Source organism: Anabrus simplex, chromosome 1 (assembly GCF_040414725.1).
Source record: "Anabrus simplex isolate iqAnaSimp1 chromosome 1, ASM4041472v1, whole genome shotgun sequence".
Lineage (NCBI taxonomy): Eukaryota > Metazoa > Arthropoda > Insecta > Orthoptera > Tettigoniidae > Anabrus > Anabrus simplex.
In genome coordinates this window covers 36477551-36490195 of record NC_090265.1, presented here as the reverse complement: position 1 = coordinate 36490195, position 12645 = coordinate 36477551, and the positions used below count along the sequence as shown (strand labels likewise).

General features: G+C 40.2%; 1 protein-coding gene across 12 annotated transcripts in view; it reads right to left on the bottom strand.

The window, feature by feature from the left end:
- tmod (tropomodulin) overlaps nucleotides 1–12645 on the bottom strand; it is a 547878-nt gene that overhangs the window by 128195 nt on the left and 407038 nt on the right. The gene's annotated exons all lie outside the window — the stretch shown is intronic.

Genomic DNA, 12645 nt, shown 5'->3' with positions numbered 1-12645 from the left:
ATTTCTCTTTTTCTTTTACCCAACATTTTTCTCATGGCATTATCAAGCACCACTAAAAAGATTGCTGGCGAAAGAATGCACCCCTGGCGAACTCCACTTGTGACATTCACATACTGTGTGAGCTTTCCCTCGTGTACTACTTTGCATCTGTACCCTTCATACATTGCGTTCGTGAGATTCATGATCTTATGCGGTACTCCATATTTCACTTAGGTCTTCCACATTACAGTCCTATTTACTGAATCAAATGCTCTTTCGAAGTCTAAGAATGTCAAGTGCAATGTGGCCTGCCATTCATTACTTTGCCCTAGAATTATTCTTAACGTATTTATTAGATAAACACAGCTGCACTGTCTACGGAAACCAGCTTGTTCTTTACGAAGACGCTGCTCAATTGAGTCCTTTACTTGTTTCGAATTGTTCTAGAGAGAATTTTACTTGGTAAGCTCAGTAGTGTTATTCCTCTCCAATTCTTACACACTTCATCTTTTTTAGGAATTTTCACAATCGAGCCCTCGTTCCAACCAGCTGGAATTCTCTCTTCTTTCCATATTTTCCCCAGTAATGGTAGCAGCAAATTAATGGTGGCCTCTTCATCCACTTTTAGAATTTCTGGATCTATATTATCTATACTTGCTGCTTTACCATTCTTTAATTGTTTCAATGCTAACCTAATGGCAATCCTTGTTGGGAGATCTAGCTTTATAATTGAGTCTTCGCTATCTAAGCCTTCATTTACTACTTACATTTCCTGCTCATTTCCATCATCTTTGTTTAAAATTTCTGAAAAATACTCTTGCCATCTTCTCAATTGTTGTTCTTGTGATAACTTATTTCCTTGCTTATCCCTCACTGGTTTACTCTTCCTATAACCTCCTCTTGACAACTTCCTTGTAATATTTAGAGTTGTTTCATATCACCCTTATTCTCAGCTTCCTCTGCAATTTGTGCCTGCTGGTGAATCCATCTTCTTTTACCGCTTCTCACACTCCTTTTAACCATTTTGTCAATTTCCGAATATTTCCTTTGGGCTTCTGACTTCTGCTGTCTTGTTCTACTATAGCTTTTGCCTCTTTTCATTTTTCAAAAAATTCCCATGTTTCCTCAGACATCCAGTCTTTCTGCTGACAGCTCCTATAACCAATTACTTTTTCACATGTTTGTATATAAATGTTCTTAACATTTTCCCAAGTTCTTTCCACACTCAACTCTTCCTCTTTTTCAAGATTTGAAAAGACTTCAAACCGATTTTTCAACTCCAGACTACATTCTTTCCTCCTCTTTTCATTGTTTAACTATTGTACGTTGAACCTCTTTTTTTCTAGTTGCAAACTTCTTCAATGCAGCCTTTATTTTCAATTTAAACTCAGCTACTACTTGATGATCACTGCCAACATCAGCTCCTCTTCTATTCCTCACCATCTGTCAATGATTATCTAAATGTCTTACTAATAGCTACATGGTCAATCTTAATTTTCTGTTTTGTGACCTGGCGATACCCATGTAACCTTATAGCACCTGTGAGGAAAGATTGTCCCTTCAATCACCATTTCCTGGCTGGCACACAAATTTACATATCTCTCTCCATTATCATTCATTTCACTTAATCCATGTTTCCCTATGCTCTAGTCCCTCATTATTTGATCCAATCTTCACATTCAAATCACCCACAAAAATAGCAATATCTCTTATTTATATTCTTCATAGTTTCATTCAACTGATGATAAAATTCATCCTTAATGTCAACATCAGAAACTTCTGTTGGTGCATAACAAACTACTATTGTTACATTTCAAATTTTACCTTGAAATCTGGCTGGCATTATTCTGAGATGGGACTCCATCCAATTAAACTGTTCTTGGATGTCCTACTTAGCAACATACCCACTCCATTTCTCCGTTCAGCATCCTCACCAGACTGTCCAAAATAAATGTATTCCCATTTTGCATCGTGATCTCTCCAAAATCGCACCACCTCACTTCACTTAAGCCAAGAATTTCCAAGCCATAATTTTGCATCTCTTTCTCAACCTGTTTTAGTTTACCTTCCCCTGTCAAAGTTCTAACATTCCAACAACCAATTCTCATTTTCAGTTTCGGGCCAACATTCGTCATCGAGGTATCGATCCGATTTTGTTTCACTTCAGTTTCTTTAATGAGTGAATTTAAGATGTGCGAGTTATTAGCCCACAGCACCCAAGCTTGGTGGTGGGGCTGCCACCCGAGCCTCCAAGCCTGCCGTTTTCTGTAGGGATTGTCTCCCTTAGCCTTTGAAGATCCCTCTTTACCACAAGGCAGTGGTTTCCCCATGGGAAAAGGGTTGCCTCGTCTGCCAGATTTGCCGTTCCAAAGGTCTCCTTCTCCGCCGCATCTGCCAGTGAGGACTTCACCAGAGCCCCGTTAGCCATCTCTTTTCAGGGTTCCTGAAGAGCCTTCACAGCTACCGTAGCAATCCTGGGGCACACACAGTCCCTGTTGTACATCACCCCTACAGACAATCTCCTACTTCATGCCGTTGCCCACCTCCCAAGACGTGGACGAGGGGTTGGACTTATGGTAACCAGTTTCTTGATGATTTGGAAAAAAGTTATTAGTAAAGAGAGAGATGAAAGTAAAAATGGAGAGGCAGAACGGACCAGACTAAGGGACACATTGGTTAAGGAAGCAACTGAAGTTTGTGGAAAGACAAGTATGAAAACAAGGGAGAAGGAAACATCTTGGTGGAATGAAAGTGTGAGAGCAGCAATCAGGGAAAGAATCTCTTGAGGAAAGAAAGGGATCAGGAGAAAAATAAACAGGATCTTACTACAGACAAGGCAAAGTTCAGAAGCCTCAAATAAATATACCAAAACTAGAAACTGGACGTTAGAAGAACAGTTACAGAAGGTAAGACCAAGGCATGGAAGATATTCACTCAGAAACTGGAGGAGGACAACAGAGGCAATAAGAAACTATTGTATAGTGTTATCAGAGGTAAAAGGAAACCAATGAATACCATAAAGGCACTTGAAGATGAAAACAGAAATCTGGTTAGGACAGAAAGTGACATGAGAGAAGTCCTAAAGAACCATTTTGACCATCTACTGAATAGACTAGTTCAAGAACAAAATACAGACCCAGAAATCCAAACCTACAATGAGGAACCTCCCATCACCTGGACAGAAACTGGGACAGCCTTAAAATCTATGCCTAAAGGAAAATCTTCAGGTGCAAATGAAGTGAATGTGGACATGATAAAGGCAGCAGGCATCCAAGGCATACAATGGCTGCACAGAGTACTAAATGCCATATGGGCAGACAAAATACCTGCAGATTGGAGCAAAGGCGTTATAATTCCCCTGTTTAAGAAAGGCAGCAGACGGAAACCCACAAACTATAGAAGAATAACCCTGCTGTGTCATGGGCTAAAAAAGTCTGGAGATGATCACAGAAAGGAGATTGAGAACCATCACTGAACCACAGTTAGAGGAGGAGCAATATGGATTCAGAAGTAACAGATCAACAATTGATCTAGCTGCCTCTGTGGATCAGCGGTAGAGTGTCGGCCTCCGGATCCCAAGATAGTGGGTTCAAACCCGGCAGAGGTAGTCGGATTTTTGAAGGGCGGAAAAAAGTCCATTCGACACTCCATGTCGTAAGATGTCGGCATGTAAAAGATCTCTGGTGACACATTTGGTGTTTATCCGACAAAATTAATTAAATCTCAGCCATAGACGCCCAAGAGAGTTTCGGTTTACTCGGTCTGCCATCTAGTGGGGGCCTAGAGTGAAACGGAACGTCAAAATTGACAAGCAGACAGCCAGATGGCGTCAAATTGAAATGTCTGCACATGGTAGCTGAGGCCATACGATTATTATTTATTTAACAATTGATCTAATTTTTAGCACCCACATGCTGATGAAAAAGTATTGGGAGAAAGGCAAGAACCTGGTCATTTTATTCCTGGATATAGAAAAGACCTATGATAGTGTTAAAAGAGATATGATCTGGGAGTGCCTGAGGTGCCTGAAGGACGGGTAAGGAAAATTCAGATGTTGTACAAAGACTACTAGCTGTGTACAAATTGGGGAAAGTCGACCATCATGGTTTGAGACCAAGAGTGGAGTTCAGCAAGGAAGTGCACTGTCCCCACTACTGTTCATCACTGTTATCACAATATAATGAAGAACGTCAAGGAAAAGTTACGTAAACTGAATGCAGTGGCCTTTGCTGAAGATAACATGATTTGGGGTGAAACAGAAGAGGAAGTACAGACCAGACTCAACGTATGGAAATCCCAGTTCCAGAAATATAACCTCAATAACAGTGAGACCAAGACAGTGGTGATGGCAGTCAACAGAGATGTGCAACCACCAAGTGTAAAACCAGGAGACCACCAGTTAGAGTGTGTGGATAGTTTTCCTTACCTTGGAAGTGTAATCTCCAGTGATGATTTGGTCAAAAAGGAAATTACAGAGTGCAAAAGGGATCAGAATTCTACCAACAAGTACGAACACTTTTATGGAATGACATGATTCCAAAACTGGCCAAACTGATGATGTTTAACACCTATTTCATACAAATATTGAACTATGGTATTGAAGCGTGCACCCTCACAAAAAGAGAATCATCAAGACCGCAAGCATCAGAGATGAAATTTCTTATATCCACCATCCAGAAGACCAAGATGGACAAGTTAAGAAATGAGGAGGTGAGGAAAGAAGACTGAATAAAGACATCCCTATTAGACCGAATCGGCACATCCAGATTACGGTGGTACGGATATGTGATGAGGATGGAGCCAATAAGAACAGCCAAAATAAATTTGGAAAGACAGGTGGAGGGGAAAGGACCTGCAGGAAGACCTAAAACCCGATGGATGGACATGATCAAGGTTGATCTAGTTACCAGAGGATGAACAGTGGATGATGTTCTCCATGACAAGTTGTGTATGGATAGGAAGAAGTGGAAGAGGCTCATTAACACTACCCAGGAAACTGGAACTGTACAATGATAATGATAAGATTGTATACACGCTTAAAGCAGACAGGCCACGTGCAAGCAAGTTGGGCTGAGGCAGCTGCTCTAGCGCAGAGAACAAACACCGTACACCTACGCTCGGTCTGGGTTTATAAGAGAGACCCTGAACCTATATCCTGCATTCGTGTTAAAATACTGTACTTTTTTTTAAATTTGCTTTACAACACACGGACACAGATAGGTCTTGCAGCGACTCTGGGATTGGAAAGGGCTAGGAATGTGAAGGAAGCAACATTGGCCTTAATTAAGGTACAGTCCCAGCATTTGGCTGATGTAAAAATGGGAAAAATCAGGAAAAACATCTTCAAGGCTGCCGACAGTGGGGTTCAAACCCATAATCACCCGAATGAAAGCTGACAGCTACGTGGTGTTAAAATACTAGCCAAGTCTCAAACTTGTATCCTGAGTTAGGATACCACATATTTTTAACACTGTTGGCTCATTTAGTATGTAGGCCTACAGCTTACAGAATATTAGAGATGCGAGGCTTTGAAGACAAGGATTCAATGTACTGTAACTGGAGGATACCACATATTTTTAACACTGTTGGCTCATTTAGTATGTAGGCCTACAGCTTACAGAATATTAGAGATGCGAGGCTTTGAAGACAAGGATTCAATGTACTGTAACTATCAGAAAGAGGTGTCCAAAATTTCTAACAAGAATGTTAATTATTTTCAAACAACAATCCAAAGCACACCAACTGAAGTTCTGTAGATCAGGTCAGGGATTTCAATCTTTCGGTGATTGGGTGTTTGTACTGTCCCCTGCATCCCTGTAACTCATTTACCACATATAACACTAAAGTAACACCTAGTTTCCCATACATGGCAGATGCCACCCACCATTGTCAGAGGATCTAGCAATAGCTATATGAACTTATAGGCCTAATATATTTCAGGAAGTTACCTTTACACCCATCTTTCTGCCTGAAAATAACCAAATACAACAATGGATACGAAGATTACCACCTACACTTAGTATCCCCAAAGTTGGTCCTTTCCAATCAAAAGATGAGCAACCTACCAAAACTGCATCAGAATGCTCAAAGAGTGATGGAATAAAAAATAAAAACAACCTGCTATTTAGACAATCAAGACAAATCTTGACATCAACAGATTTTTAGTTCAAGTCTGTGTACTATCTGTTATAACAAACACAGAAAACAATACTGAAGCTTTCTGATTGTTCTCTATGTGTAATTTGCATTTACCTGTATTTTCACCAATCCTACTACAGATACCATCCTGCCTTTCTAGTGCTGATATCAATTAAGTCCAGGAATAGTCCAAAATTTTGAGTAACAAGAATTATGTTACTATATAGGCCTAGTATAAGTCCTGCCATATTTTATCCACCTCTAAGGAAAGCCAACCTGGGACAATGGCCTGTCAATACTATTCAATAGCTGTGAGCTTGCATTTGGCAGATTCGAATCGTACCATCAGCAGCACTGAAGATGGTTTTCTGTGATTTCCTATTTTCACACTAGGCAAATGCTGGGACTGTACCTTAAAGTCACAGCCACTGCCTTCCCATTTCTAGCCCTTTCCCAACCTTACATCGCCAAAAACCTTTGATGTGTTAGTGCAAAATAAGACCATTAGCAAAATAATTACTATTCAAAAAATCAAACCAGGACATCAATGAATAATAATAATAATAATAATAATAATAATAATAATAATAATAATAATAATAATAATAATAATAAAGGTTACTAAAATGCAGAAAATTAAATTGTAGGTTATATGAGCTGTCTATTTTTCTCAAATAAAAAATCTCTCACTTTCACTCCGACACTTACAGTATATAAACATCAACACAACATATTAGGACCTAATTTAAAGACACAAACACCAAGGATGAGGCAACAATGACTGATGAATCAATCCCCTTGCCTCCCAACTTCAGGGTCTCATAGAAACCTGAATTTGAGATGGTGCAATAAATATATTACTTGGGGACAAAATATGACCACCTCACCTCACACACTATCCTCCAGCGGCAGCCCGGTGTCTATTAGAGGCTTATAGGATTTACTATGTCTACTGTAGCTGGAGTTGCCAAATTGTCTACTCCACTTGACAAGAAGAAAGGGTAAAAAGTAAAGAGAGTACGGAAGACAGTGGTTTGGCAACCTCTCGACACCAAACAATGATCACTTAGAGCTTGTTAAAACAGCAGGGTGCAAAGTGTGATTGACTGCCGGTTTTCAGGAACTGAGGCCGTCCCCAAGTATATTTAAGATGACTATGCCTAAAACACCAGCTGTTTGCCAGATGGTGTGGTGAAAAAGAACAAGGCACATTCTGACGTTCTCCTTTCATAATCCTGATATATCCATAATACAGACTATACTTCTTAGATACTTTTGTACAGAAAACTTTCTTTTCACATGTTATATAAATTAACGGATATCCAAATAAAATTACTGCTGATACTTTAAAACACATTCAAGTTCAGTGTGACCATTGGCAAAATACTTTGCAAGGACAGGCACTGACAATATATTGTCAGTTGGTTCTATTACATACATACATACATACATACATACATACATTATCATCATCATAGACTGTTATGCCTCTCAGCATTCAGTCTGCAAGCCTCTGAATTTACTAAACGTCGCCACAATCCTCTATTTGCAACTAGTGCTGTGGCCAAATTTAGTTCTACACCTCTTATCTTTAAATCATTAGAAACTGAGTCTAAACATTGTCGTCTTGGTCTACCTCTACTTCTCTTACCCTCCATAACAGAGTCCATTACTCTCTTCGGTAACCTATCCTCCTCCATTCGACTCACATGCCCCACCACCGAAGCTAGTTTATGCGTACCGTACAGCTTCATTTATCGAGTTAATTCCTAAATTAGCCTTTATCTCCTCATTCCGAGTACCATCCTGCCATTGTTCCCACCTGTGTATACTAGCAATCATTCTCGCTACTTTCACGTCTGTTACTTCTACCGGTACGTTATGAATAAAATATCCCGAGTCCACCCAGCTTTCGCTCCCGTAAAGCAAAGTTGGTCTGAAAACAGACCGATGTAAAGATAGTTTCGTCTGGGAGCTGACTTCCTTCTTACAGAATACTGTTAATCGCAACTGTAAGCTAACAGCATTAGCTTTACTACACCTTGATTCAATCTCTCTTACTATATTACCATCCTGGGATACACACAACCTAAATACTTCAAATTATCGACCTGTTCTAGCTTTGTATCACCAATCTGACATTCAATTCTATTGAATTTTGTTACCTACTGACATCAATTTAGTCTTCAAAAGGCTAATTTTCATACCATACTCATTGCACTTATTTTCAAGTTCCAAGATATTAGATTGCAGGCTTTCGGCACAATCTGGCATTAAGATCAAGTCGTCAGCATAGGCCAGACTGTTTACTACATTTCCACCTAACTGAATCTCTCCCTGCCATTTTCTACCTTGCAGCAGATGATCCATGTAAATTACGAACAGCAAAGGTGAAAGATTACAGCCTTGTCTAACCCCTGTAAGTACCCTGAACCAAGAACTCATTCTACCATCAATTCTCACTGAAGCCTAATTGTCAACATAAATGCCTTTGGTTGATTTTAATAATCTACCTTTAATTCCATAGTCCCCCAGTATGGCGAACATCTTTTCCCTCGGTACCCTATCATATGCTTTCTCTAGATCTACGAAACATAAACACAACTGCCTATCCCTCTCGAAGCATTTTTCAATTACCTGGCGCATACTGAAAATCTGATCCTGACAGCCTCTCTGTGGTCTGAAACCACACTAGTTTTCATCCAACTTCCTCCCTTCTAAGATGCCAGTGAATACTTTGCCTGGTATACTAATCAATGAGATACCTCGATAGTTGTTGCAATCCTTTCTGTTCCCTTGCTTATAGATAGGTGCAATTACTGCTTTTGTCCAATCTGAAGTTACCTTACCAACACTCCATGCTAATCTTATTACTCTATGAAGCCATTCATCCCTGCCTTCCTACTATACTTTACCATTTCAGGTCTAATTTCATCTATTCCTGCTGCTTTATGACAATGGAGTTTATTTACCATCCTTTCCACTTCCTCAAGTGTAATTTCACCATCATTTTCCTCCTCCCCATGAGTTTGGCTGTTCGCAACACCACCAGGACGATATCCTTTTACGTTGAGAAGATGTTCAAAATATTCCCTCCACCTCTCCAGTGATTCCCTGGGATCTATTATGAGTTCACCTGAATTATTCAAAACACTGTCCGACTCGTTGGCTAAACAGTCAGCGTACTGGCCTTCGGTTCAGAGGGTCCCAGGTTCGATTCCCGGCCAGGTCGGGGATTTTAACCTTAATTGGTTAATTCCAATGGCACGGGGACTGGGTGTATGTGTTGTCTTCATCATCATTTCATCCTCCTCATCACGATGCGCAGGTCGCCTATGGGAGTCAAATAGAAAGACCTGCACCTGGCGAGCCGAACCCGTCCTGGGATATCCCGGCACTAAAAGCCATATGACAATTCACTCAAAACACTGTTCATTTCCTTTTTCCCTCCCTTCCTAACATTCTTTATTACTGCCCAGAAAGGTTTCCCTGCTGCTTGACCTAGCCTTTCCAGATTATTACCAAAATCTTCTCACGAATTCTTTTTGGATTCAACAACTATTTTGTTTTGCTCTATTTCTTTCATCTGCATACAAATCCCAGTCTGCCTCAGCCCTTGTCTGGAGCAATTTTTAATAAGCCTTCTTTTCATGTTTACAAGCTGCTCTCACTTCATCATTCCACCAAGATGTTCGCCTTTTCCCATCTTTACACACAGTTGTTCCTAGACATTTCCTTGCTGTTTCAACTACAGCATCCCTGTATGCCACCCATTCACTTTCTATATCCTGAACCTGCCTACTGTCTATTGTTCGAAACTTCTCACTAATCATATCCATGTACTTCTGACTAATTTCCTCGTCCTGGAGATTTTCTACCCTTATTTGTTTGCAGACAGATTTCACTTTCTCTACCCTAGGCCTAGAGATATTTAGTTCAATACAGATCATCGAAAAGACCCTGTAAAACTCGTACATTCCTAACAGATTTCCAGAATTCAAAGTCGGTTAAGATATAGTCTATTGTGGATCTGGTATCCCTAGCCTCCCATGTGTAGTGGTGAATAGCCTTGTGCTTGAAGAATGTATTTGTAACTGCTAAACCCATACTAGCACAGAAATCCAGCAAATGCTTCCCATTCTCATTAGCTTCCATATCTTCCCCACATTCACCAATCACCCTTTCGTATCCTTCAGTTCTATTCCCAACTCTTGCATTGAAATCGCCCATTAGCACTATTCTATCCCTGCTGTTGACCCTGACAACGATGTCACTCAATGCTTCATAAAACTTGTCAACTTCATCCTCATCTGCACCCTCACATGGTGAATACACTGAGACAATTCTCGTCTTAATTCCTCCAACTGACAAATCTACCCACATCATTCGCTCATTTACGTCCTAGCACAAACTATGTTGCATGCAATGGTATTCCTGATAAACAGCCCTACCCCATACTCTGGCCTTCCCTTTCTAACACCCGTCAAGTACACTTTATAATCTCCTATCTCTTCCTCGTTATCTCCCCTTACCCGAATATCACTTACTCCTACCACATCCAGATGCATCCTCTTTGTTGACTCAGCCACCAGTTTTACTTTCTTCTATAAGCCCCATTAATATTGATAGCTCCCCATCGAATTCCATTTCGTTCGCCAAGTTGTTTCCAAGGAGTCCCTCGCCTGTCAAATGGGAGTGGGACTCCATTACTCCCATAGGTCCGAGGCTTGCTTATGTTCTGAGCTTGGTAAATTCATGAATCAGGATGCTACCCTACTTACACATAGTCCAAGTGAGGATCTCTCCTCTGACGGGTTATGGACCACCAGTGAACTGTATAGTCCTAGACGCCTGAGCACAAGGGGGGCCATGACTCAGAATATGTCCAAGATGCCCACTCCCATTCCATAGCAACTGGTATCCCGACTCTCAGGACCATTTACTACGCCACTCAGCCGTTGCCCATGGTACACGAACTAGGACGTGACTACAGTAACCCAACACCATGAACCATTTGGTTCTATTATAAAAGCCAAAAATCAGGAATGAGCTAGTTAAATTGGAACGGTTGTTTAGCCTATCAATGTCCAAATTTTAGCCACCCAAACCTGGCAGTTTAAGCCAGACGCAAGTACTCCTCAGAACCTCACCATGATACCCTTCATTACTGGTATTGATCTTAATTTCTCTTCATGTTAATAATTTTAAAGAATCACAGAGGCTATGGTGGCAATCAATCAATCAATCAATCACTACTGATCTGCATTTAGGGCAGTCGCCCAGGTGGCAGATTCCCTATCTGTTGTTTTCCTAGCCTTTCCTTAAATGATCGCAAAGAAATTGGAAAATTATTGAACATTTCCCTTGGTAAGTTATTCCAATCCCTAACTCCCCTTCCTATAAACGAATATCTGCCCCAATTTGTCCTCTTGAATTCCAACTTTATCTTCATATTGTGATCTTTCCTACTTTTAAAGACACCACTCAAACTTATTCGTCTACTGATGTCCTCCCACGCCATCTCTCCTCTGACAGCTCGGAACATACCATTTAATCCAGCAGCTCGTCTCCTTTCTCCCAAATCTTCACAACCCAAACTTTGCAACATTTTGTAATGCTAGTCTTTTGTCGGAAATCACCCAGAACAAATCGGGCTGCTTTTCTTTGGATTTTTTCCAGTTCTTGAATCAAGTAACCCTGGTGAGGGTCGCATACACTGGAAGCATACTCTAGTTGGGGTCTTACCAGAGATTTATATGCCCTCTCGTTTACATCCTTACTACAACCCCTATATACCCTCATAACCCTGTGCAGAGATCTGTTCTATCACAACTAGGCCTATAACTGATGTGTCCTAAATTGCAGGCTATAAATATAAATATTATTTACTTATTTTATTTGAAATAGCCTATTTTAAGCACACCAACAGAGTTTAGAATAATACCAGGCCTACATATCAATAGGTCTGAATAATCATCCCACACATTAATCATATTTGATGTCAAGCTTACAAAACCATAAAAGAGGGTGAAATATTGAAGACCAGGTGTATCATTAGGAATATCTCATGGAGATCATAGGACATTTATTTATCCTACTCTTAACACAGTAGTAAACAGGTCTACGTCTTATCTAATTTTTACTATAATCCATTTGCATCAGTGATTCCAACACATACCAGTTATTCCTACTAGTATAACTGGTAGGAATACCAGACCTACGATAACTTCAAATTACAAATAGGCCCTATTCAACCCAATGCAGTAGAAAACAGCATGTCAGTCCAATGCAATAAAGGGAAATAAACGAGAACTGCGGAGACAAAAAGTACTATATATTGATTTTTGACTACAATGTTTTGTCTTGTGTTTCATATGTGCAGAACAGTTAATCACACACATTATTTTTGATGAATTTATGGCACTTAAAAAAGTCAACTAAAATGCACATTCAATGTACCATGTTCCAGAGAAGAGTTAAGGATAGGCATGAAGGGTCAGAAGAGTACACACATTACAGCCATGCTCT